The following is a 26,070-nucleotide window of genomic DNA, read 5'->3' as shown; positions in this document are numbered from 1 at the left end:
GGGCCCAATCAGGGACCATCTTGGAATTCACAACAGAAATAGCAAGTAATTTCTATACTGTATATCGGTGCACTTGAGCACTCTCTAAACGGTTTACAATGTGTAAGGCAATGGCCCCCAGCAAGCTGGGTCCTCATTTTAGCAACCTCAGAATGATGCCAGTCTGAGTCAACCTTAGAGCCCCTGGCTGGGATTGAACTCCCTACCTTGTGACTGGCTGCAGTACAGGCATTTAGCCACTGCACCATCAGGGCTCCTGAGAGGGAGCGATGCAGAGTGATATGCAAATAAGACAGGCGAGAGTCCAATCAGGGACCCTTTGGGGATTACCTGGGAGGGAAAGATGCAGAGTGACATGCAAATGCAGGTGGGCAAGAGCCTATTGGGAGTGGGGGGCCTCTTGGAATTACCTGGGATTTCAAGCAGTGGTTCTCAACCTTTGGTTCCCCCAGATGCTTTAGACTTCAATTCCCAGAATTCCTGAGCATTGGCCATACTGGCTGGATCTCCTGGAAGCTGAAATCCAAAATGTCTTGAGGTTCAAAAGTTGAGGACCACTGCCTTGGGAGGGAGAGGTGCAGAGTGATATGCAAATATGGGCAGGTGAGAGCCAATCAGGAGGCACTTTAGGATTACCTGGGAGGGAGAGATGGAGGGTGATATGCAAATGCAGGCAGGCGAGAGCCAATCAGGAGGCACTTTAGGATTACCTTGGAGGGAGAGATGGAGGGTGATATGCAAATGCGGGCGGGCGAGAGCCAATCAGGGGTCGTTTTGGGATTACCTGGGCGGGATGGAGGGCTGGAGAGGAGGGCCCAGATGCTGCGCGAGGGAGAGGCGCTTTGCCTTGGCAGCCTTCTTCCTTCTGCTGCCTCCATTTGGGGACGCAGCCCCCTGCAAGCCCCCTTCAGGCTCAGGGCTGTGGAGGCGATGCTGCTGGAGGCGGAGGCCGAGAGGAGGAGGACGGAGGAGGCGCGGGTCTCGGGCTCCGGGGGCCGGGGCTGGCCGGCTTCTCCCTTCCTCCTCCTCTGCTCGGGATGGAGGGGTTGAACTGGGGCTCTGGGGCTGAAGAGAGAGAGGACCCCCGTGGAGACGTCGAGTTGGTGAGTGCCTCAGGGAAAGGGAGGAAGGGGCTTCTCCTTTGGAGAAGGGGTCCCCAGAACGGTGCCCCCAGAAGCCTTAGCCACGTTGACCTACAGTCTGGGATTCTGGGAGCTGGAGTCCAAAAAAAATCACAGTTTGGGGACCATTGCTGTGGAAGAAGAGAAAGAGAAAGGCTGCATCCACACTGGAGAAATAACCCGGTTTGATACCGCTTTAAGTGCCCTGGCTTAAGGTCATGGAATTCTGGGAGTTGGAGTTTGTTGTGGGCCCAGAGCGGAGCTTTCTACCCGTGAGCCGCCTTGGGTCCCTTCTGGGAGAAAGGCGGCATCCAAAAGAAAGAAATACGTGGATAAATAAAATAGTCCAGCACTCAAAGCCCTAACCCCGCTCTGGATCCCTAGCTCCGCTTTAACTTTGGGGGTTTCTTGAATAAATAATAATAATAATAATAATAATAATATATTTCTGTCCCACCTTCCAGTAAGATTCTTTCCTCCTTCCTCCCCCATATTTTGTCTTTTCTTCCCTACAGATTCTCCCTTTGTGTTGGGTGCCTTCAAGTGGCAACCCTTAGGCTATCATGGACCTTTCTTGGCAAGATTTGTTCAGAGGAGATTTTCCGTTGCCTTCTCCTGAGGCTGAGAGAGTGTGACTTGCTCAAGGTCAGCCAGTGGCTTCATGGCCAAGCTGGGACTCGAACCCTGGTCTCCAGAGTCTCCAGAGTCATAGACCAGTGCTCGAACCACTCTGCCAAGCTGGTTTCCGTTGTCTCCTTGTTGTTGCTGTCGTTCTTGTGTGCCTTTAAGTCATTTCCACCTTATGGCGACACTATCAGGGGGTTTTCTTGGCATGTTTCTTCAAAGTGGGCTTGGCATTGCCATCCACTGAGGCGGAGAGAGTGTGACTTGCCCAAGGTCACCCAGTGGGTTTCTGTGGCCAAGCTGGCAATCAAACCCTGGTTGGTTTCCATAATCCAGGGCTCAAACCACTACCCTACAATGGCTCCCATTATCCCCTTACCATCCCCAAATAGTGGCTTTTTTTATTGGAGCAACCAAGTGGGCAGGATTGGATGCAAAGAGCTGCTGCAGGGAAATTGAGGAGGGGGCTTTGCGGCATGGATTTTTGTCTCCCCTTGCTTTCTTCTTCAGCTGTAAGAGTACAGCTGTTGTTTCAATCCCAGGGGTAAATATTTGCCAAGCTGCATTGTTATTATTACTTTACTACACAGAGAAAGAAATGGACGTTGGGCACGCTCAGTGCTCCATCATACTGAAAAGCCATCTTGGGGCCACGGCTTCTTTCCTCTCATGGTAGTAAATCAGAAGCAAGCCCATAAAAGTCATTGGAGTCACCGAGCTCTTAGCAAACTGGTAGGAGATCAGAAGGAAGGAAATCCTTTACCAGGATGCAAGGGAGGAGTGTCATCTTGCAGGTGTCATCCTGCCCCTTTGTGGAAGCAAATGTCCCCCTTGCTCTTTTAAATAAGGGCCAAGCTGACAAGTATTTTGTTTTTTCCTCTTTCTCGCTCTGACATATAATGTGTATATTTAATTAGAGGGCACAGATTAGATGTCTCCCAGATCCTTCTTTTAGCTGAGCAAATACAACTTTGCAGTTCCAGCCAAGTACAACAATGACAGCATAAGCGAGAAGGAGCCAGAAGGAATGCATTTAATCAGCTACAGTAGTTGCTGCCGCTGGAAGGTTAATGTGGTTGTATTCCTTCTGCAAGGGAAGCCAGGGAAGGAAAATGTCGATTAGGTAAGAAAGGCTCTCGCAAGTGGCAAATATCTTCCCTGTGTGTGGCACAGTGGCTGGCACGCATGCCCCGAGTGTTCAAGGCAGTGCTTGATGGTGGTACCGTTGGGTCGGAAAGGAAAGTGTGTGCTGGCTCTGGTAAAAGATTTCAAAGAAGTACAGTGAACCCTCCACATTTTTAAAAGCTTATAAGACTTTCTAGGCCTTCCAGCACAACTCTGTGGCCAATATCTGCCAGAGGTTGATCATAGAATCATGCTGGGGGACCTGCAAATGCCTAGAGTAGGAATTTTTCTAGGGATTTCTGGATCCTCCAGCATGACTCTATGACCAGCTTCTGGCAGAGGCTTGCTGGAGGACCCAGAGATTCCTAGAGAAAACATGTTACTCAAATCTGCAAAGGTGAAAGCCTCACAGGCCGATAGCTGGTCTGGGACACCACCCTGGGATCCCCAGCCAAAGGGGGCCCCAAACGGCGGTGCACCAAGATGGTGCCCAGAGCACGTGGTAGGACTTGGGAACGTGCGAAATGCTACACCCTACCAAGCCCTACTTTCTGCCCTAGGGCCCCTAAAGGCCTAGCTACGAGTCTGAGCCTCAAGTGGGGAGGGCCAACTGTAGCTGTGTTAGTCTGTTGCAGCGTAAAAAGAATAAAAGGAGGGGGAGAGAAAAACGGAGAGAGCAGCATTTTTAAGGTGAACTGATTTTTATTTTTATTTTATTAAAGGCTCTATAAAGATGCACATTGTGAACCCTCCTTGCATCTTTCTGCATCCTATTACGTTCAGTCTCATTCCCACAACTGTATAAATATGCTTAAGTACCTGAGGCTTTAATACCACTCTACAGGTTGAATCTCTCCTACCTGGACTTTGGAAGTCTGAAATACAGTGGTCCCTCCACATTTGCTGGGGTTAGGGGTAAAGGACCCTGGTGAATGTGGAAAACCTACAAATAATAAAAAAAGAAACACTATTCTTTTTACCTAAGAGAACATTCTCTAGAAATCTTCATGTCCCCCAGTTCAAAACCATGCAGTAGTGTCATGGGGGTGCGGGCTGTAGAAATAATCCAGTTTGACACCACTGTAATGGCCATGGGTCCATTAAATGGAATTCTGGGAGTTGTAATTTGGTGTGGCACCAGAAGCCTCTGACAGAGAAGCCTAAATATCTCACAAATTCCAATAATTCAATAGCATTACACTGTGACTTTTAAAGTGGTGTCAAGCTGGATTATTTCTGCAGTGCAAATGCAGCTGCTGTTATGAGTTTATTCTCTTCAGGCAGGCTGTTAACATTTTTGCAGATGGGAAACTGAATGTTACTGGTTTGACCAAAATTCAAGTGAATCTGTGACTGATTAGCTGATGTGAAGTTAGGTCTCCTGGAAAGAAAGAACACTCTTTCTGACTGTTTATGGCGGGATACAGACCGCCCAATAATAGGATTATATTGCAGTATAGCATAGGTTGATTCAACAGGTTTCTTTCAGATGAAAGTAACTGCTCCATTATTCCCACTGGCTCACTGGAGACACTTATATATGCATAACCTTTTTGCCTATGAAGACTAGTTCTATCCTCTCTTCTTTTTGCACCAAGTCCAAAAGTCTCCAATTAATTAGGTTCCCAGATATAGAATAAGACAACATTTTAAATTCCAGTTCAAAAGCGGCATATGATCCAGCCTTATTGGCTAAGTGCTAAAAGCATAGTTGTGTTAGGCTGTTGTGGCAAAAGCAAGATGTCTGGTAGCACCTAATAAATTTATTGTAGCATAGACTTTAAGGAAGTGTCCTCCAAAATTTCAGGGAGAAGTTCCATACGTTGTGATATTCTCATTTAAAATTCCTATGCGCCACAATGTGTGTGAAGGGGAAAACAGGCTTATAGAAAAAAGGCCTGGTGCATATCTCAGGCCCGTTACAGATGGGCTCTTGAGGCGCCCCCATCACGTGCTAGGGGTTGGCCGGGGACCTAGCGTCCACACCGGCCTCACCCCTGGCACGTGACAGGGGCGTAATAATGGCGGCGCCCTATACACACAGGCGCCGCCATTATTATGTGTCGGATGCATAGCGTCCACACGTCGCTTATGACGTCGTGAGTGTGCCATTGGTGCCTCGCGGCGTCATAACTGCACCGCGGGAAGAAGCGCCATTTTGAGGCTTCTTTTTTGCTCCGCGCGGGAGTCGCGCGGTTTGGCTGCTACAGCTCCCTCGCGGAGCAACCAGTAGTGCCGGCAGACCACTGCTTTTAGGCAGTCTGTAACGCACCTCAGTTTATTAAGTTGAAATCTGACTATCCCAGCTGGACCGTGCTACTTAAATGAAATAGCTAAACCTATTCTTAGGCACTCAGAAACGTGTGTGTCAGAGAAGCAAAGTACTCATACCACATCACTCTTTTGGATCCACACCTTTTTTCACCTTTTCCTCTAGGGTGTCAAAGAGTTAGTTTTCTTTTCCATGTCATCCTCTTTGAGCTAGCTGACTAACCCAGGTGTGTATGGGCAGGAGGACTAGTGAATTGTGTTCACTTGCTAGCAAACTGCATGTGTCAATTGAGTCAATTCCAGGAGTTGGCACCCTAACATTGCCTCAGCTCCATCACTGTCAGGTTGTTGGAATGAACCTACACCCAGGATCACCAAGGAAATGTCAGGTTGGTTGGCTGATTGATTTAATGCTATGTCTTCCTCCTAAAATGGGACCCAACAAATACTGTAAGTTTACTTCTGTTGTTGTAAGGACAAAGCATGTTAGTTTGTTTTATCTTGTAGGATAACTGCTTGGATTTTTTTATAATTCAAAAATAATTTAAAAATCTGAGGATGAGTAAATGTATGCACACTCAGAAAGCATGGCAACATAACAAAATAACATAAAACAACACTGTTAAAATATCTTCTTTAAGACATTCAGATTAAAAAGCTGTCCAACAACTAGGCCAGAGTTAAGAAGGAGATGGACAAAATCATGAAGGATACAGCTATCAATCCCTTCATGCGCAGGGTTGTTTGGATCTCTTTCCTTCATAGAAATTAACATCTGCGTCTCTCTTATGTTGAACAACTCATTGCCTTGTCTACCCAAGAGAGAAAAAATTACTTCCTGAACGACAACCCCAGAATCTTCCAGTCAGGATGCCCATTAGCCACACTGGCTGGGAGATTCTGGGAACTGTGGCCCAAAGCATAACTTTACCATGCTCCGAATTCTAGCCCTGTACTGTCTGCTCTGCCTGGGGGTAATTGGGTCTTTTTCATCACCTGCTACTTAAGATCCTTTTAGCTGGTGATTCAGCCTGGAACCTTCCACATGCAAAGCATGCACTCTGCCACTGAGTGATTATGCCTCCTCTCCTTTCTTGCTTTCACTGTGATGGCCTTTGCCGAAATTCCAGATTTTCCACAATCTCAGATCTGGGTAGCAGAACAAATTAATGTAATTTAGGCAAATTAGTTTAATTTGAATAAATGTAAACATAGGGTTTTTTGGATTTCCCTGGCGCACACTGCATGCATACATACAGTAGTGTACACATAACTGCCCACAATTGTTTAACAAGAGCTGTGAGAGGGAAGACTGTCAAGATTAAGCTTTTAATTAAAATACTTTCCATTGGATTTACATATAAATGGGTGGCTAATGAGATACAGTTTTCTGCAATGTGACTGAATACCTTTCTTTTTGTTTCCCTGACACTTCCATCTTTTGATTCATTTAGACGACTTGGTTAGTTACAAATGCCTGTTTTCATGATAACAGCAAGGGCTGTGCTAATCTATGGATGTTTTGATATTCCCCTTGGCTCTAGAGCATGAATAACTGAATTCTAGAAGGGTAGGTCCCATCTGTTTGACAGCTGGGATGTTTGTGCAAGAAACACCAGGCCTATAGAGGATGCTAAGCAGCTCCCTGCTGTGGAAAAAGCATTTGGAAAGGGGATGCTGGGATATGGCATAGTTCTTGGAGTACAAAGTGGGCAAGAGAGACATGAAAGGAAGCTGCAGTCCCCAGAAAAGTGGTAGGAGGGTTAGCAGGAATATAGGAATCCTACTGGGAAAGACAGGCGACAAGGAAGAGGAGACCAAATGCTGAAAGGTCTGATGTTTGATTTATTAGCTTATTGACGCTGTTGACACTGTAAATGAATTTGCTTGTCTGAATATGCAGGGTTTAAATTGAATAGGTGATGGTGAAGATGAGGTGAGGGAGTACCTTCTGTTTTAGTAACTCTCTGTGTTTGATCTTGTAATCTTATCCCAAAAATATTATCTCTCAGGCTTTTGCAGGGCTGTAAATTCTGTTCAGTAATTTCATTTGTTGTTGTTACATGGCTTCAGGTTTCCAACTTATGGGATGCTATCACATGGAGGAGGCAAACATCATGAAAACGTGATTAAAATGTGGTAATAGCATGATAAGGGGAAGATTATCACACCTCGCATGCTTCTCCCATTTGCGTCCTGTGCGTAAGCTGTAATGGATGCGTCATTGGGTAATAACAGAAACTCCTGTTATTACTGAAAGACGTGTCCATTAAAGGTTATGCATGGGACACAAACAGGAGAAGCATGTGGGGGTGTGATAATCTTCCCCCCAATTGTGCTGTTACCACATTTTAATCACATTTTCGTGACACTCTATGTGATAGAGTCCACAGGTTTTTCTTGGCAGGATTTGTTCAGTGCGGATTGGCCTTTGCCTTACTCTGAGGCTGAGAGAATGTGACTTGTAAAGGTCACCCAGTGGATTTTCATGCCTTACTGGGCATTCAAACCCTGGTCTCCAGAGTCATAGTCCAATGCTCAAACCACTACACCATGCTATGTATTTTAAGCTTAATTATAAATCATATTGAGAAGCTTTTTGATAGTAATGGTGGTATATAAATAATGTCATCAAATTACTGTAAATAATGTTGAATTCAAAGATATAGCCATGTTAGTGTGTAGAATCAGTATGTAGAGAGATCTTGAGGCACTTTTGAGAGTAACTGAAAGAAAGAAGTTGGCAGTATGAGCTTTCCTAGACTACAGTCTACTCCCTCAGATGCATTTAGTGGAGTGGAAACCAAGGATAATGTAAATAATGTAATCAGTCATTATTTGTATCCAAAATGTCTCGAGATGATTTATGATTAAGCTAAAACACATACATACAAAATTCAAGAATAATAAACAACATCTTATTGGTTAAAGGCCTTCCTGTATTTTAACAGATTGAACAATTAATTATTGGATTAACTCCAAATGCATTACCAAAAGTTTGATACAGATTCAGGTTTAGAAAGCCTGGAAGAAAGCCTGAGATAATTAGCAAAAGTTGGCAGGTTGTTATTAAAAGGAAGAGCAGTTTTCTCTCCCACCCCCTACCATTTTTGATAACTGCTAGGAAGAGCTGTCTGAGTAATGAGCACTTTTAGGTCTATAATTCTCAGACTCCCCAGACAATATAGCCACTGGTAAGGGGATTCTGGGTCTTGTTGACCAAAGAAGAAACATTTCTACACTCCAGAAGGGGACTCAGCCTTGCTTGGTCCCTGTGTCTGAAACGCTTTGAATAAAGAATAAGTTAAACAGATAAGCATATTCTTTAGCACTGGAGGGGTTTTGTTTTCTTCTTTGCTTCCTAAAGGCACTAAATCCTGCCTGGACGTGGAAGCTAAGCAGGATCACCCTTGATTAGTACTTGGAAAGGAGACCGCCAATTAATACCAGGTGCTGTTGGCTATATTTCAGAGGCAAGAACTGACAAGACCAACTCTATTCTTTGCCTAAGAAAATCCTATGAAATTCATGGGGTCACCATCAGTCGACAGGGGAGTTGATGTCACATATACACACACAGCGTCTTCTTGCTCTTTTCCCCCTTTCCTATTCAGCTCACTGTGATTTACTTTGCTAAGATTTTAACTTGGATCATTAGGTGTGAGACTTTCTTTTTTGTCATCGAGTTTCTTGTTTGCTTCATCCAGTTGGACTTATTGAACTGTTTTGATCACTTGGACTTGCAGCGTTGGCTTCTCCTGTCCTAGTCCATGCCTTTTCCTGGTTATCCAGTGTCATTGTAGATCTAGTCTTGTAAAATACAGTCGGCCCTTCTTATACACAGATTTTTTATACACGGATTCAAGCATACACGGTTTGAAAATGTTCCAAAAAAGCGTAAATTTACCTTGATTTTCCAGTTTTTATAAGGGACACCATTTTGCTATGTAATTATATTTAATGGGACTTGAGCATACACAGATTTTGTTATACACGGGGAATCTTGGAACCAAACCCCAGCGTATAACAAGGGTCCACTGTAAATAAGCAAAAACCAGTAGCAGCCGGTGCCACCCACAGCAGTGCAGGCTCAACCTGCTCTGTGTTTTAGTCCAACATTTAAAGGAGTTTTCCAGGGTGATGAATCCTATTGCCAACATAGATTTTAGTGCTTTAGAAATCTCCTTTAAAATTCAGGCTAAAACCCAGAGTGGATTCACTGCTCCAAAGGCATGGGAGTCGCCATGATCCCAATAAAAGCCAAGATCCTGCCTGAGTCCTAATGCATGTGCAGAAATAATGCAGTTTGACACTTCTTTAACTGCCGTGGCTCAATGCTATGGAATTCCAGGATTTGTAGTTTTGTGAGATATTTAGCCTTCCCTGTCGGAGATCTCTTGTGTCACAGAAAACAACAAGTCCAAGAACTCCACAGCATGGAGCTATGACCGTTAAAGTGATATCAAACTGCATTATTTCTGCAGTGCAGATGCATTCCTAGCCAGTCAGCCACAAAGACTCCCATCCCAATACACAAGGTAGTTCACAAAGAGCTTTAGTGTCAAAGTGGTTAACGAGTTTAGGACTTTGTTCCTGCCATGATTTCACAGGATAGGTGTTAATGAATGAGTAGCGTCCACTTCCTCTTGTCCAGCCTGCTTCTCTCCTGTCTTTGAAGGCATTATTACCTCTCACTCTTTATTAAGGAGCTGGCCTTGCTCTTTTGTGAGAAATAAACATTGACAGTGATGGCTGCTTAGTCGGATTTAGCTGGCAGGTTGCAAAGCAAAGAGGTGAGGGGTGGAGTTTGTGGGATGAGAAAGTTTGAAAGTAAGTCTACCGAATGAGAGATGTTTCTCTCCTCTGTCCCTAATCACCCACACCTTTACTGATAGAGCCTGGAACTTCAGTTTCTTTGAACTACATCTCTTGGAATCCGCTACTGATCAACTGCACGTTCTGTTCAGTGGTTTACAGTGATGCTGAAAGTAGCCGGTAGCTAGGAGACAATTATTTCTACATAGCCATCAGCATTCGTAGAGCCTTGCAAGGATTTATAGAAAGATAGAAATACCCTAAAGGCATCAGATCCTATCTGATCTTAGAAGCTAAGCAGGGTCAGTCTTGGTTAGTACTTGGATGGGAGTCTGCCAAGAAATACCAGAGGAAGGAACTGGCAAAGGTGATCCAATCCAGACCACAAGGGCGATCCAGTCCAACCCCTATTAAATTTGTGAGGTTTCCATAAGTGAACGGGCAGCTTGAAGGCTCACGCATATACAGCCCCCCTAACTTGAAGGAGCTTATAGGCTAACACACAGTGAGGAAGTGAAAGGTGGGAAGAGAAGCATGGTGAGTGATGATTGTCTGAAAATACAAATGTAGTCATGGAATGGAATCGAAGAGTTGGAAGAGACCACGAGGGCCATCCAATGCAAAACCTCTACCATGCAGAAACTCACAATCAAATTACTCCCAACACATGGACATGATACCCAATTGCATGGAGAGTTCTGGTCATGTTCTTGTAAACACAATATGGCAAGGTTGGGAGCTACAGGTCTGGAGAGGGCAGGCCCAGCCTGTGTGAACTAAGCCCTCATCACAAGTATTACATACCTTGATCACACCTAACACCTGAATAGGGTGGTAAACCCTATGAATCATAGAAGTTTATCGCACAACCCCTTGGGATGTGATTGGGGTGTGATGAAAGGGAGTGGGAGGGGAACAGAATGGGGGCTATCTTGCATTTTATCGTAGGCCAGAATGCTGCCACCGCTGAAAGTTCCCATTCCATTCCTGATCCATCCCAGAGGAGGCGCTTTTCAGGAACGCTTCTGAACAGTTCCTGAAAATCACCTCCTGTGGGACGGATTAACAGTGGAATGGGAACTTCTGTAGGTGTAGGCAGCATTCTGGCGTGCAATAAAATGCGTGATAGCCCCCATTATGTTCCCATCTGACTCCCTTTCGTTGTGCGATAAACTCCTATGATTCTTGAAAGCAGGAGAATGCAGGAGAGTCAGAAACTTGTCAGCCAAGTAATATATCATTCTTTGTACACTTTAATATGCTTTAGTAGTTTTTGCAACAATAGGTTGCCAGTGAAAGGCTGTGTGAGTAGTGATTTGCCTATAGCTTCATACTTGACACTTCTGGACCATAATTTCTAAGATGTTAAACAAAGGTTTGTTAAACAAAGGTTTCCCCCCCCCCCTCCTTATTTTTCATCTTAGCAGCCACTCACAACTATGCAGTACTTTAAGCTCTCTCCCTCCACCAAAAAGGCACCCACAGGGTGGGGGAGGCTAATCTTTCAGGTGAATTAGATTGGGCATAGCGTCATATATATTCACATATGTGCCTATTGGGTCATGCCTTTCATCTTTTACTTTAGAAGGAGGGATTTTTAAAGATGTAGTGGTAATTAGTACATGATGCAAATGATGCTGTTGTAGAAAGCAGTCCTTGGGTATCCGTAAAAATGAAGATCATGAAAGGTATAGATGCATCCAAGTGCCATCAGCTTCTCGTTTTGATCTTCCTCTGTTTGCTACAATGTACATTTCTTCTCACCCTCTCCACCACTGATAACAAGAGAATTTTATGCCCCCCCCCCCCGCAAAAAAAAATCCTGCTTCATAAGTAGGGAGACAGGATGTCAGCAAGCTTGCCAGAGATTTGTGAAATAGTGTGAAAATGCTATCTAAAGATTCTGAAAATGCAGCCTTGACTCTAAGGCTATTTCATGTTTTAGATTATTAACTTCTTGAGCTATAAAATAGTAGTGTCTCTTTTAGAATTGTAGGTGTTTGTGAATAGACACAGTGCAGTTTAACCCGTCATCTTTTAGGTAAGCAACAGCATACACAGAAGCGAAAAATACTACTTTATTCAACTCTTACTTTATTTTATTTATTCAACTTTTGTTGAATAAGGATTTTAGTATTTGCCCCCCAAAAAACTGTAGCTGGTGAGAGTACAATTAACATAACTGAGGTTTGATTTGCATTTCTGGGATTAGTGATCATCTGGAGGAGAGTTACATTAGCTTCAGGCAGCTGATGATTCTTTCCTCCCCACCCCCCTAATCCCACACAGATAAAACACTCATCCCCTCTAGTTTTATTGCACCTCCACTTCATGCATATATAAAAACTCTCGAAGGACCGTTGCCAAGCAGAGAACAAAATGGCATCAAAGTTAAAACAACAAGAATAGAAACTTTGAGACCCACGTATATTATGTACACACAACATATGAATTCATTACTGCATAGAATCATAAATCATAGAGTTGAATGGGGCCCTGTGGAAAATCAGATCCAATCCCCTGTTTAATACAGGATTGCCAGCTAGAGCATCCCCAGGATATAGCTGTCCAGTCTCTTTTTGAAGACACTCAGAAGAGACCTGACCACCTCTCTAGGCAATTGGTTTCATTGCCAAACTGCTCTTACTGTCAAGAAGTTCCTTCTGATGTTCAATCAAAATCTACTCTTCTGTAACTTAAAAACAATTAGACCTAGTTCTACCTTCTCAGGCAGTAGAGAACAAGCTTGCACCCTACTCTTTATAGCAGTCCTTGAGGTATTTAAAGAGTGTGATAATTTAATGGTTAACTCCACAGTTCTTTCCAAACTGAACATTCTCACTTCCTTCAACCTCTTGTTATACATTTTGCTCGTCATACTCTTATCATCCATGTTGCCCTTTTGGCTTTAATTCAGAATGACTAGCATTCTGAACATACTTTAAAAATATAGACATTATACTTGATTTTTGGGTGCCTTGCTCCGCCTTTATTCAGGGCTCCATAGTGTCTAAAAGATAAGATTTGCTAACCATGTCTACCATCATCCAGTCTGGTATGATTCCACTAGTGGAGGGAGGAATGGGGGGTGGGTAAGAAGGAATAGCACTATATAGATATTATTGGTACTAGTGTTAGAAGGCAACATTGGTTGCTGGGTTAACTAGATATTATTGTGGTTTTAGTGGGAATGATAATTTTGCCCTCTGTTTTATGAATGACAGGTTAATTTCTCGGCTTAGCTGCAGACGCATGGCAGGTCAGAATGTTTTCAAGTTTGTAACTGTTCTGTTCATTGGTCCAAGATACAAGGTTACAGGCATGTTCATGTATAGAAAAGGGGGGGGGTGTAGCACTGCAGACCCTACGCTTGAAAAAAAATTAATTCAGAGGAGTTTAAAAGGGTGAAAAGCTTGGGGTAGAAGGTCTATGGCTGCATTTAAATGCCTTGGAATGCCTATTCTTTTCGACTAAAGAGCAGAATGAAGCCTGGCTCCTGTGGACACAAAACACACTTGGCACAAGCTAAAAATGTGCATGTGAGTGTCTCTCTTAAGTACCCAGTAATCCTCCAGTGCAGAGGGAGGATTATTAGGTCTCCCGCAAAAACAGAGTTCATTTTCTCAAAGATCTCTCTGGTAGTGCCAAATTAGTGAAGAACCAATCCCCTCCCACTCACATTTTTCTCTGTCTGTCACCCTTCCCCCTTCACTACTCCAATTAATAGCAAGTCCCTATTCAGTTCTTAGTTCTGCATTCAGATATAACAATTCTTATGGGATGTATGGATACCCACAAAGGTAGCTGTTTGTGACAAAGAGAGTGAGTGAGTAAGTAAGTGAAGATGAGGGATTGGGGTCAGATCTAATCAAACTAGAGAGTCTGTACACACCCACACACAAAGCTAGAGGCTTTCAGGATTAGTTTGCTATATATATTGACAAGACAAAATCTGGTCTTGTTCTTGCTTCCCTATCTTTATGTGCTTTACCTTTTGACGTAGAAATTCCTGCTTCTAAGTGATCTGAAGGTTATTGTAGTGATTTGTGCTTATGGGTTGAAGTACCTTACAATTATGTAGAAAGGTAGACCATGCATATTTCCAAAATATTGGAAGTATTTGAAATATTTGCACTTCCAATTATCGTGAGTGTTTAAGAGAATATGATGAAAGTTTAAGTGCTACACATTTTCAGTGGGTTTCTGTGCAAGAATAGAATTTGGAACATGGGATCTATTATCCTGGAAGTAATTATTACTATTTTATTTGGAGTATTTATATCCAACACATCAGTAGAAAAGGCTCTTATTTTGACCGTTCCCTGCCTTCAGGCTTACAATTTTAAAAATAGAGAGATAGATGAAGGCAGGATACACATGGAAAGAGGGATAGCAGTGGGGATGGGAATTAAACTCCAGCAGAAATTGGCTGCTTTTCTGTCCCTAAGAGGCCAGAGCCCTGGTGGAATAGACAGAGAGAGGGATTATCACTAGCTGCTGGGGTCAAGGCATGATGGAGTTCATATGTTTTGTTCATTTTGTTTTTGTTTTAAATCAGGTTTCTAGTCCTGTGAGTTTCAGTCTTTGGTGCTCCAGATATTTAGAACTTTAATTCCCTAACTCCCTGACCATTAGTCATGATGGCTGAGACTGCTAGGAGCTCAAAAAGCCTTGAGGACCACAGGGTGATAATCACTGTCCCAGTTTGATGGCTGCATGGGGGGGGGGTACATGTAACACATTGGTAGAGCGCATGTCCAGTTTGCAGAAGGCTTCAGCTGTCATCCCTGTCATCTCCAGTTAAAAGGAGAAGGTAAGATGTGCAAGTCCTTTGTAGAACCAAAATAAAGAGCTCATGAAGTGTGTCCCTCCAGATGTTATTGGATTGGCATAAAGCTAAGCCACAGGGCTAGCAACAACATTGGCAATGCTATGAGATTTTAAAGCCAAAGGTATTACCTAAAGTAACCAGAGGTTGAAATAGAGGTTGAAACTTTTGGGGATGTAAATCCAAAGGTCAGTTCCAACTAGAGAAGGTGTTTTGAATCAGTGGGCTTACATAATTTTTTTTTATTATTATAAGTGCAGACATATCAAGTTCCCATTGATTGTACTCTAGTCTAGTTGGGACTAAACATTGGATTTAAGGCTTGGAATATAATCCCCAGAATCATACAGCGACTATGCTGTCTGGCAGATGCTGGAAGCTGTAGTCCAAAACAATTTTTCCCATGCTCTCAAGCTAGCATGGTCTGATCTGCCACAGAGATAGCCAAGGTCATATGCAACAATTCACTCTGAGGGTAGCGAGAATTAGCATTCACCTCCCTGCTGTGTCACAGAATGCTCTGGGTCTGTTGAAAAGCAGAAGGAGAGGGAAGAAAAAAAGCAGCCCTTGGCCATCTGGTGCACTGTCCCTTTAAGAGCTTTCCTTAACCTTGATTCTTGAGGATATTGAGAGTTTAAGCCAAACTCCTGTCCTTATCTCACTCGGTTGAGCCCAGGTCTTGATTGGGCAGAGATTTCAGGACAGTGTGTAACAGTGTATAACACACACTCCAGCAAGATGGAACAAGATAATGATAGGATGAGAGATTTAGCCTTTTGCCATCCTTTCCAGCTGTAAAATGTTTGCCATCCAGATCATGTTATAGTCTCTTTGCAACTAGAAATAAGTATTGGGTAAGGTTTTTTTTTGGTGGGGGAGTAAGGTTTTCCCCCTCTTGAATCAGATTCTGCTTATACTAAGCATGCAAACCTATGAACTGCATCAAAACTTTTGGGTTGGAATGGAGAAGGTATTGGTTATCAGATCTTAGTAGTTCTCATATTACTGTATAATGATTTGTGCTTATGGGTTGAGGTACCTTACAATTATGTGCATGTTTAGTGCTAAAGGGGCTTCCGGACCAAGAGAGTGTTACTGTAGCCATATGATGGCACAGACCCCCAGAGAGGTTGTGGTAGCTGGCGTGTTGCTGGGTGCTGCTGGGTAGGCATAAGGTATTCTTTATGCAGTTAAGGGACATCCTGTGTTACTGTTGCCTTGCAGAACAGGTAAACCCCAATTAAGAAAGTAACTGTGTTCCTGGGTATTATCTTTTTAACAGAAAATTTGGTATTAGAAGTAGAAACAGCATGGAAAGAGTAAGGATAGGTTCCTATATCACGAGAAAAGGAAAGCAGTTCAACATATTTGAGCAAACTTTTTTTCAAACCTAATGTGCTTTTATCTTTTTAAAATTGTGTTCTATTTTAAAACAAATTATCTGTTTTAATATTTTGCAATAGTTTAATTCCAGTTTAATTGTCACTTTTGTAAGTTTTAAATTGTACTGTGCTTTTATACTGTATATCGCTTTGAGTCCCATTTTGGGGGGAAAATCAGGATACAAATTAATAATAATAATAATAATAATAATAATAATAATAATAATAGCAACAACAACAACATATGTATACATAGTATATGCACATAGAAGACAATACAACCAGGTCAGGTAAGTAAATATAAGTAAACAAAAATATTTTGAGTCTTCCAGAGGCCACTTGAAAGCTTCTTTTAAACCTGGGATGATACTTTTTTTTCATTAGCCTCTACCTTTTTTGTGATTTCTGTTTTGGAGGCCAGACTTAATCTATTCCTTTTTAACATACTGCTGGTAACTGGTGAAGCATCCTAATCTCATTTTCTCTCCTCTTTGCTGTTTTGCTGTTCACACATACTCAATAAGGGATTTGGAAGCAGCTTCTGTTTACCTTGCTTGTTGTAGGAAGGCACACACACACCTACAGTAGGATAAGCTACAGCAGAATCCTGCTTTTTCCCTTCTCAAGCTTTATTGCACTGTTTATTGCATTGTTTATTGCAAAAACACACTACTACAGCCTGATACCAACAGTCTGTGTTTCTCCAGCCCTCCCTCACTATCTTCCCAATGCTGCTGCTAAAATATAAATAAATAAACATCCTTACAGTTAGACTGAGAATGAAGGAAAAAAGGTGGGCATCAAAGTTTTTGTAAAAAGGAACTTCTTTGTCAGAGGCTTTATTAACTGAAGCGTGCCTATACTCATGCTGAATAAGAGCAAAGGCTCATCTCATAATATTTAACATTTCAGGATGACAAGGCTTTTACAGTTGAGAGTCACAATTTTTCCAGCCACTGAAGATTTTTTCTATAGCTCAAAGCCTTGCATACTTCATACAGCAAGGAATATAGAAGAGGAGATGATGTTCTCTAGTCAGCAATAGCTGGAGCAAAGTAATATACTTAGTCCGTCACTTCTATATGCTATTACTTATTGACCATCACCAACCACATAAGAAGACCCATGATATATCAGACAAGAGGTCTGTCTAGTCCACCATTCCATTTACACAATGTTCAGTGGGATCCCACTTCACTTCCATGTTATGTTCCCCGTCAATTGACACAGAAAACCACCTATCCTTTGATACTGGAGATGACATATAAACGTGCTGAATTGCAGTCACTGATGGCCTTAACCTCCATGTATTTGCCTGATCTACTTTTAAAGCCATACCACTTGGCAACATCTTCTGGCACTGTTTTTTCACAACATGTGCTGGGACCACAATCAGAATCCAGACTAGGATAAGTTGAGAGGCAAACTTCAGTGGCATAGTCATTATCTCTAGTGAGTGGGTTTGCCAGTCTCACGCCGCTCCCCAATTCATGGGCAACTGTACCTTTAACAGCAGCCAAGAACACAGACATTTAGCAGCTCTGTTTGTCATGGAGATAAATGCTGAGAAGAACTTGCCTGCTTAAAATTTCTCTTTGAGGCTGCTATTAAAAGCACAGTAACTGGGCCATTGGGCTTTTTAAAAAATTGGCAACTGTCTTGTTGGGAAGGATTCTTAGTTTTATAAAGAAACACAGGCCTGTTACAGACAGCCAAAATAAAGCTGCTTCGAGTCACAGTGGAAGTATGGTGTTTCAATGATGCATGCGTCCTAAGAGTCCAGAAGCCACACCAAAGCCACGCTCCAGTCCTTAGGGCTGGAGCATGGCTTTGGTGCAACTTCTGGACTCTTAGGATGCATGCATCATTGAAACACCATACCTCCACTGTGACTCGAAGCAGCTTTATTTTGGCTGTCTGTAACAGGCCACAGTGACCTATAAATGACCCAAGATAGTTGGCTACTGAAATGTGGCTGAAACCCTCTGAAATGCCTTGTTTTTGTAGATGGGAGCAGTTCTGAGAAAACAGACTTTCAATCTCGGAAATGTAAGAAGACTTAGAAAATAGTTCCTCGAAGTGGTGCCCCCAAATGTCCAATGGTGATGAATGCTGGGAGTTCTAGTACAAGACATGTGGAGGTCACCAGGTTAGGGAATACTGTTTAGAGGCTAATCTTGGACCAAATTTACTCAAAAGCTCTGAAACCTTCACCATTGAAGAGGAACAGCTTCATATCCATCCAAGGGAGTTGTCATTGGGTATTGTCACTGGTGATCTAAAGATGTTCTGTCATCATTCTTCTGAGTCTGCAATGCATTGCTTTTTCTAGGCATCAACATGCATTAAGCTTTTGTGTCCTCCTCAGCAGGGCAATATTACAGGTTCAAGAATGTATATCATACTGTTGTATATTTCCCATCCCCTAAGCATTAAGGTTCCAAGGGTAGTGCAAGTTTTCCAATGGGTTGTAGTACGCTGAAGACATAAGATCCCTTTGAAACATTTGCTTAATTTGCAGATATGTAAACAGAACATATTGGAAACACAAAAAATTCCTTGGTCAGAGAGCATGGCTGCTGATCCTCCAACTGGGTCTGCAAAAACAGAACCACATGGAAGAAAGAATTGCATGGGGAAACGAGGGAGAATGGAAGTCAGCAAGTGTAGAGTACTCTTTTTGCAACCATAAGTCTCCAGATTTGATCTCTGGCATCTCCAGTTGGAAGAGGGTAGATGATATGAAAGATTTCACTGAGGGACTGGGGAGGTATGACTAGCCACAGTATGCTAGCTGTGCCCATCAGATCTTCTGGACTACAAATCTTATCAGCATGGTCAGTGCTCAGGGATGATGGACGTTAATAGTCCACTATTCCCTGGAAAGGCTCAAGTTGGAGAAGACTGCAGTAGACACACTGGAAAGACATTCAGTCCAAGATTCATGTTCTTCAGTTCTCTGAAAGCGTTGATTCTCAGGTGCAAATTCTGAGCTGCTTTGGCTCTGAGGACCTCACCGTATGAAAGCTGAATTGAAAGCCTTTGGAGAAAGCGTCCTCTAGTAGCAGGATTATTTGCTTTGTTCTGGTCCATTCTTTCTCAGTAGTCATGATGGCCAAACTCTCATTTCCATTTTATGGAGATCAAGGAGCAGAGAGGAGTCAGCAGAGAGTTTGAAAATGTTACTTTTGGAATAGAACTCCAGCAGTCTTTCTCCCAGCATAGCCAGTGGCCACTGTAACTGGGGAAGTCTGGAAGTTGTAAAAAAAAAGTAACTTTTTCTACACCCTGAACAAGCAACAGCAGCAAGGAAGGAGAGAATGTCCCTTAATCTATTCTCAAGCTTTACATTTTCTAGTTTGTATTGAACCAACCTGAGGCTGTTGGTGAAGGGTATTTCCCCCTCAGTGCCAGGCTATGCAAGACTTATGAAGTAGGTGCTCCATGCCTAGCAAAATCCCTAGTTTGGACAGTTAATGACCGAGTTTGGTGCCCTGAAGAGCATTTGTACTCTACTTCCAGCTGAGTTTGGAAGACCACCTGCCTCCCACATTTAGTGAGGGGAAATTTCCTTTCTGCATATAATCATAGTGATAATGAAAAAATAATTGCCTCTTTTCATGTTACCATGTAAGAGAAGCTACAGTTGGGTGGAATTTTGCTTGCTGACTTTACGTGGAATAGCCACACTCACAGTCAGGAGAAGAGAGATGGTTATAATCTCCATACTGTCCATATCTTTACAAAATGATTAATTAAAAGTAATAGACACACTCTCACATAGTCTGGAAAAAAATCAACTGCTTTTGCATTTACCCACAATCTCATTAGTGTTTTTTCTAGCAGTGAACTCTGAAGTGAATACAAATCAGGATTTATACCCACATTTGACATAAAGACCATTTTTTATTCCCAGATTGTAGACTATATATTGTGGTGTCTTAAGTGCAGTCCAGGATGTAAGTGGCAAAGGTGTGTGTGTGTGTGTGTGTGTGTGTGTGTGTGTGTGTGTGTATTTTCCTTTGGACCATTTCCCAGTATTGATGTGTTTATTAATTTTTCCTTGCAGAATTTGGCATCAACAGAACCACTTTAAAATAACACACTAGGCCTTCATGAGGATAAAATTAATGAAGGGGCTGCCTCTTTTGAAAGTGATGTGTGCATGCATACATATTCCTTCAAAATGCTTTATGACAATTTATGGCAACCCTTTTAATTTGATAGGGTTTTCTTAGGCAAGGAATACTCAGAGGTGGTTTTGTCAGTTCCTTCCCCTGAAATAGCAATTGGGATTAATTGGTGGTCTCCTATCCAAGTACTAGCCAGTGCAGACCCTCCTTGGCTTCCGAAAACCAGATGGTATCTTTAAGGTATTTAGACTTTTAAAAGAGATTTGTTATTGTTGTGTGCCTTCACGTTGCTTTCAACTTATGGCGATCCTAAGATGCATCAAACTTATCATGGGGGATTCTGGGGCTGAGAGTATGTGATTTGCCCAAGTCACCCAGTGGGTTTCCTTGGCCAAGCAGAGAATCAAACTCGAAGGAGATACCCTTGCCCAATACCAGATGCGAGGCTTATGAAAATAGTCCCATTGGTGAAGGGATCTTTCTAACTGCAACATCTTTAAATGAATAATACACACTGGGGTAGAACAGATATTTTAAATGGTCAAAAACTTGTTTTTGAGTGTCAAGACTATCTTTTTTTTTTGGGGGGGGGATTGCTAAAATTATTCAGTGCTTCTTTCAAGAAGAAAATCGTTGAAAAAGAGAGCTGTAAGCTTTTTTAAAAATTCCAGTAGTGGTCCAGAGCTCATCACCTTCCTCATATATTTTTACCTGTACCTTTATGCTTTGCACCATCCATTCTGACTTCGGTAATAAAACATAGGCACCATTAAAACCAAGAAGAGAATAATAAATAAAATGGCAGCACAAGCATCTGTATATTTTTTAAAAAAACGAAAACAATGGTGGGTGCAGATCAGGAGACTAGTTCTGTCTTCAAAGTTAGATTAAGGTGGTTGTATCTCTGGACCAGTCCCAAAAACTCTCCCATTTTGTACAGGTGTATGGGCTCTGTTCTTGTTATCAATTCAAGTCTAGAATTGCTGGGGCCAGAGCTAGTCCCTTTCAGGCCCTGGTGAGCGTATATATGGATCTTCCCTGCCTGTGTCTCAGCTGGCATATCTGAAGCCAGAATGTTAGACTTCTGTGATACTGGAAACTTAATGCAGTTTGACACCGCTTTAACTGTTCTGGTTCCATCCTGTGGAATCCTAAGATTTTTAATTTGTTGTGGTACTAGCGCTCTCTGACAGAGAAAGCTAAATACCCCGCAAAACTACAAATCTCCTCCTCTGGAAGTGAGAAAACATATATTATATATATCTTGGTGTGAGAGGATATATAAATAATACTTGTAAATAGATATATATACAGTAACAGGGAACTGTGTATATGCTATTAATACTCGAGGATCCAAGCAGATCAGGAGGAAGTTACAATTGAAATACAAATGATTCTGATAAACTTCAGTTTGCTGTCAAATATAGAAACGAAACAACAGAACAAAAATAAGTATATTTCTGAAACAGATTTATTATTTTATTTTGCTAACTCTGTATTTATATACAGATTTCACTTATATATGTTTATCAGAATAAACTTATATTTATTCTGCATTTGTATTTAACACTGTTTATGCATTTAATAAACTTTAATTTAATAAAAAAAAACTACAGATGTCAGAATTTCATAGCATTGAGCCATGGCAGCTAAAGTGATGTCAAGCTGTGTTATTTCTTCAGTGTAGATGCAGTCTGAGGTAAATGCAGAGTGTAGATGTAGCCTCATTGTTCTGTGGCTGGAAAGTAGGCTTGAGTGGGTGATAAATGCTGTTAACCCTTGAGGAGGGGAATAAACACCTTTTTTTCAGGACATTTCCGTCTTGAGAGCCAGTGTGGCATACTGGTTTGAGCGTTGGACTACAGCTCAGAAGATCAGAGTGTGATTAGCAGCTCGGCCATGAAACCCATTGGGTGAGCCTTGGTCATGTCACATAGTCTCATCCTCAGGGGAAGGCAATGGCTAACCTCCTGTAAATATTGTTAAATAATGATGGGCAATATGAAAAGAAGAGGGACCTAGCTGTCACAGTGAACTGATGACAAATGCAGCAGGCATGTCATTAAGGAAGTGGTCATTCCTGGGCCTGTGAGAATGTTCTTGAGGAGGAGTGAAAGTAATTTGTGAGAAGAAGGGGGAGGATGCCAGTAATATATGGATGCTTACAAGCAGTGATGCTGACAAGGGAGAGTGGATCATAAGAGCTGCTTGAGTAAGATAAAAAGCTTCAGACACATATTATGTGTGCATGGACACTCTTATTAAAATTGTTTACCCATTTTAACAGTTTTCTCCTGTTAAGGCCATAATCCAGTGCAGCTGTTTTCTGGGAGTAAAGTTTTATCCAACACAAGCAATCTCAGTGTTAACTATGCAATGGTTTGGGCTATGAAGCTGTAAACCAAAGCATATGAGGATGTTATTCCTGTTGAGCTCAAATATACTCCTGAATAACCTGTTTCAGATTAGGCTGTGACTTTTCACAAAAAGTTTGGATGGGCAGAGAGGGAGATGTTGAGGGCCAGCTTTACTTGATTTGTTCTTGCATGTAAAAATAAATAATTTAAAAAATGTCCTTCCTGCAGGATAAGATTACAAGAGTTTTTATTGATGATTTTTTCCCAAGCTTTGGGACTCTGTGAAAGATTCATTTGCACAAGAATATGCATGCAGAGAAACAGTGCATACTTTTTCTGCACTGAAAGCAAGGTTTCTTGCTTAAACATTTTTTTTTCATCGAAAAATCACCAAATTAAAAAAAAAACAACTCATGACTGTTGGCTATTTCTCAATAGGATGAAAAAAAATTGTGATGTTCGTTCCATTCCTACTCACATCTTGATTCATATTGAAACCATTTTAATGAAAACTGCAGCATCGTCTTCCAGATGTAGTAGCGATCAAATATAATGCTACACAGACTAGAAGTTGTCAAATGTTATGTTTTTATGGGCACAGAAACATATTATACCAGGGATTGAACTTGTGACATGCAAAGCAGATGCACTCCCAACAAACTATGGTTGTCCTTTCAGTCGCCTGTCTTTTTGTAGTAATCTAAAATAACATCTGACACATATTACTTGTTTGTTAATTGTGTGTCTCATGCCTAACTCACTCTCTGAAGAATGACAGAACACAGTTCAGGCCTTTCCTCCCTGTTGTTCTGCATTGTTGTGTATTTTTGCTTTGATACAGAAATCTTTTCATGACCTAGATGCATATAAGGGAATTCTACGGCCTTCTAGGGTTTTCCATGGATTTTAGTTGAGAGGATTGCTGTACCTTTTATTGGAATGAAAGGCAAGCACGGGATTTCAGTTTGCCTATTGCAGAAGACCTTGGTTTGGGTTCAGGGTGTTCATGTCTCATGATTTTTTTTAAGCTTTGGGACTTTGTGAAAGATTCATTTGCATTATGGTGACCGTGGGTGGATGGTGGCGTTTATTGTGATCATCTATATCTGCAAAATCCTGTGGAATACAATACATAACATCACAAGAATTATCTCATTGAATCAGACAATGTCTCCTGCAATGCATTGTTTTATCTATCTATCTATCTATCTATCTATCTATCTATCTATCTATCTATCTTAAAGTATATCCCACCTACCATCTGGAGATCTCATAGCAGTATACAATAAAACCAGTCTGGAAATGGGAAACAGTGTAAATAATTTTTTAAAAAAGATTTTAAAAAGCTAAAAAGTAACAATTTAACAAATTAAAAAGACAGACAAAACAAGTTAAAGTAGTTTAAAACAATTTCTTTCCTGTTTGAGACTACATTTTAAACCATGTATCTATTTTTATTACATTTTGTTTGTTTTTTGCCCTACCTTTTCTCTCAGGATGCTAATGGCTTTAAAATTTCTTCTACTTTCCCATGGTTTCGTCACAACATCCCTATAAGGTTGATTAGGTGAAAGAAACGAATCTAACAAGCAGGGCACAACGAGGATAAATCATCTGCTGTTTGTCCATAGCACTAGGTAGCTGAGTGTCAGGGCTGTCTGGTCCTCCAGATATTGTTGAACTGCACCTTCCAGCCTCACATTATGCTGGTTAAGATTGTTGGGAATTGTAGTTCAACATTTGGAAAGCTATACAATGCCCAGCCGGCGTAAAGCTGGTTGACCAAATGTAACCATGAAAGGTGCTTCTGATACAAGTACATCAAATATAAATAAATATGTAGCAAAACAGTTCCATTTTGTATGTTATTTATAGAAGTCCTGTGTTCTGTGAACTGTTACGGATTTCCAGAGACTTTTAAAAAGAGCCTGATCCGTTTTTCTAAAAAAAACCTCATGCCCAAGTCACTCTTTGAAGAATGACAGAGCATAGCTCAGGCCTTTCCATAGAACTCATAGAATCATAGAGTTGGAAGAGACCAACTTAAGAGGCCATCCTCACTGTCAGGAAGTTCCTCCTAATGTTGAGGTGGAATCTCTTTTCCTGGAGCTTGCATCCATTGTTCCAGGTCCTGTTCTCTGGAGCAGCAGAAAACAAGCTTGCTCCCTCCTCAATATCATATCCCTTTAAATATTTAAACAGGGCTATCATATCACCTCTTAACCTTCTCTTCTCCAGGCTAAACATCCCCAGCTCCCTAAGTCATTCCTCATAGGACATGGTTTCCAGACCCTTCACCATATTAGTCGCCCTCCTTTGGACACAGTCTAGTTTCTCAATTTCCTTTTTTAATTGTGGTGCCCAGAACTTGAGTCCTTGCATTTTAAAAGTGTGTGCTACAAAGATGTAGTTCTAAAAAATGATATAGTTAGGCAACTGAACTAGTACTTGGTAAAGAGCAGGAAACCAAAATAGTTGTAGCCACACCTGCAGTTCTTTGCCTACTAACATGGGATTTGGCAACATCAAACCTAGATAGACTTGTATATGTGCATGTGCCTTCAAGTCATCTGTCAACTTAAAGTGACCCATAAATATCATAGGATTTTCTTAAGCAAGGAATACTCAGAGATGGTTTTACGAGTGCCTTCTTTTGAAATATAGCCTACAGCATCTGGTATTCATTGGTATTCATTTTACACTGTTCTTAGATTTTTTAAAAACTGTTTTGAATTTGTAATGTTTTCTAAAATGTTCTTTATCCATGAGCCACCTTGGGTCCCTTCTGGGTGAAAGGCGGCACACAAATAAATAAACAAATAAATAAATATAAATTGGTAGTCTCCCATCCAAGTACTAACCAGGGCTGATCTCACTTAGCTTCCAAGATCAGATGGGATCTGTTGCCTTTATCTCTGAGTAAATTTGCATAGTACTGTGTCACAGTCCCACTGAAATCAATGGGACATAAAAACTTAAGTGATTTCAGCTGGACTGATCTTAATCTTCCTGGGATAACATCCCATGATAGAGTTGAGCTCAAAAAAGCATCTACATAATGTGTTTGTACAGTATGTGATGGTAAATGTGCCTGGCATAGAATTCCACAGATACAGTAGGAACAGTTGATATAAATAACAGTAAATGTCTCAAAATAATAAGAGAGAGCTGTTTCTAGCTCTGAGAGTGTATGGAATGGGTTAGTAGACTATAACTCAGATTGAAATAATGCTGCTGAAAAGTCCTTATTTTGTGTGTTAAAAAGAAGGACAAATGCTACTCTGCTCTTTTCAGGCATGAACACTTGCCATCACAGCTGTGAACAAGGCTGTGTCTATCTGGCCATGTGCCATGCTTACATGGAATCAGATGCAAAATTTGGAATCATGAGAACCCCAGCTATCATTTATTTTT

At 41.6% G+C, this 26,070-nt stretch overlaps 1 protein-coding gene across 2 annotated transcripts in view; it reads left to right on the top strand.

Annotated features, from left to right (window-relative positions):
- Positions 1-984: 984 nt before the first annotated feature.
- The window catches only part of SHROOM3 (shroom family member 3), an 87,499-nt gene continuing 62,413 nt past the window's right edge, over positions 985-26,070 (top strand). Inside the window, exon 1 of one of the 2 annotated variants that reach the window (XM_089526297.1) lies at positions 985-1,103. The gene's annotated coding sequence lies outside the window, so the exon portion shown is untranslated. The remainder of the gene's footprint in view (positions 1,104-26,070) is intronic. The other variant, XM_089526295.1, reaches the window with a different exon arrangement.

This window comes from Sceloporus occidentalis, unplaced genomic scaffold (assembly GCF_023333645.1).
Source record: "Sceloporus occidentalis isolate IW3139 unplaced genomic scaffold, rSceOcc1.0.p SCAF_5, whole genome shotgun sequence".
In the NCBI taxonomy this organism is placed as follows: Eukaryota; Metazoa; Chordata; class Lepidosauria; order Squamata; family Phrynosomatidae; genus Sceloporus; species Sceloporus occidentalis.
Note: the sequence above shows the minus strand (reverse complement) of the source record. Positions and strands in the feature narration are given on the sequence as shown.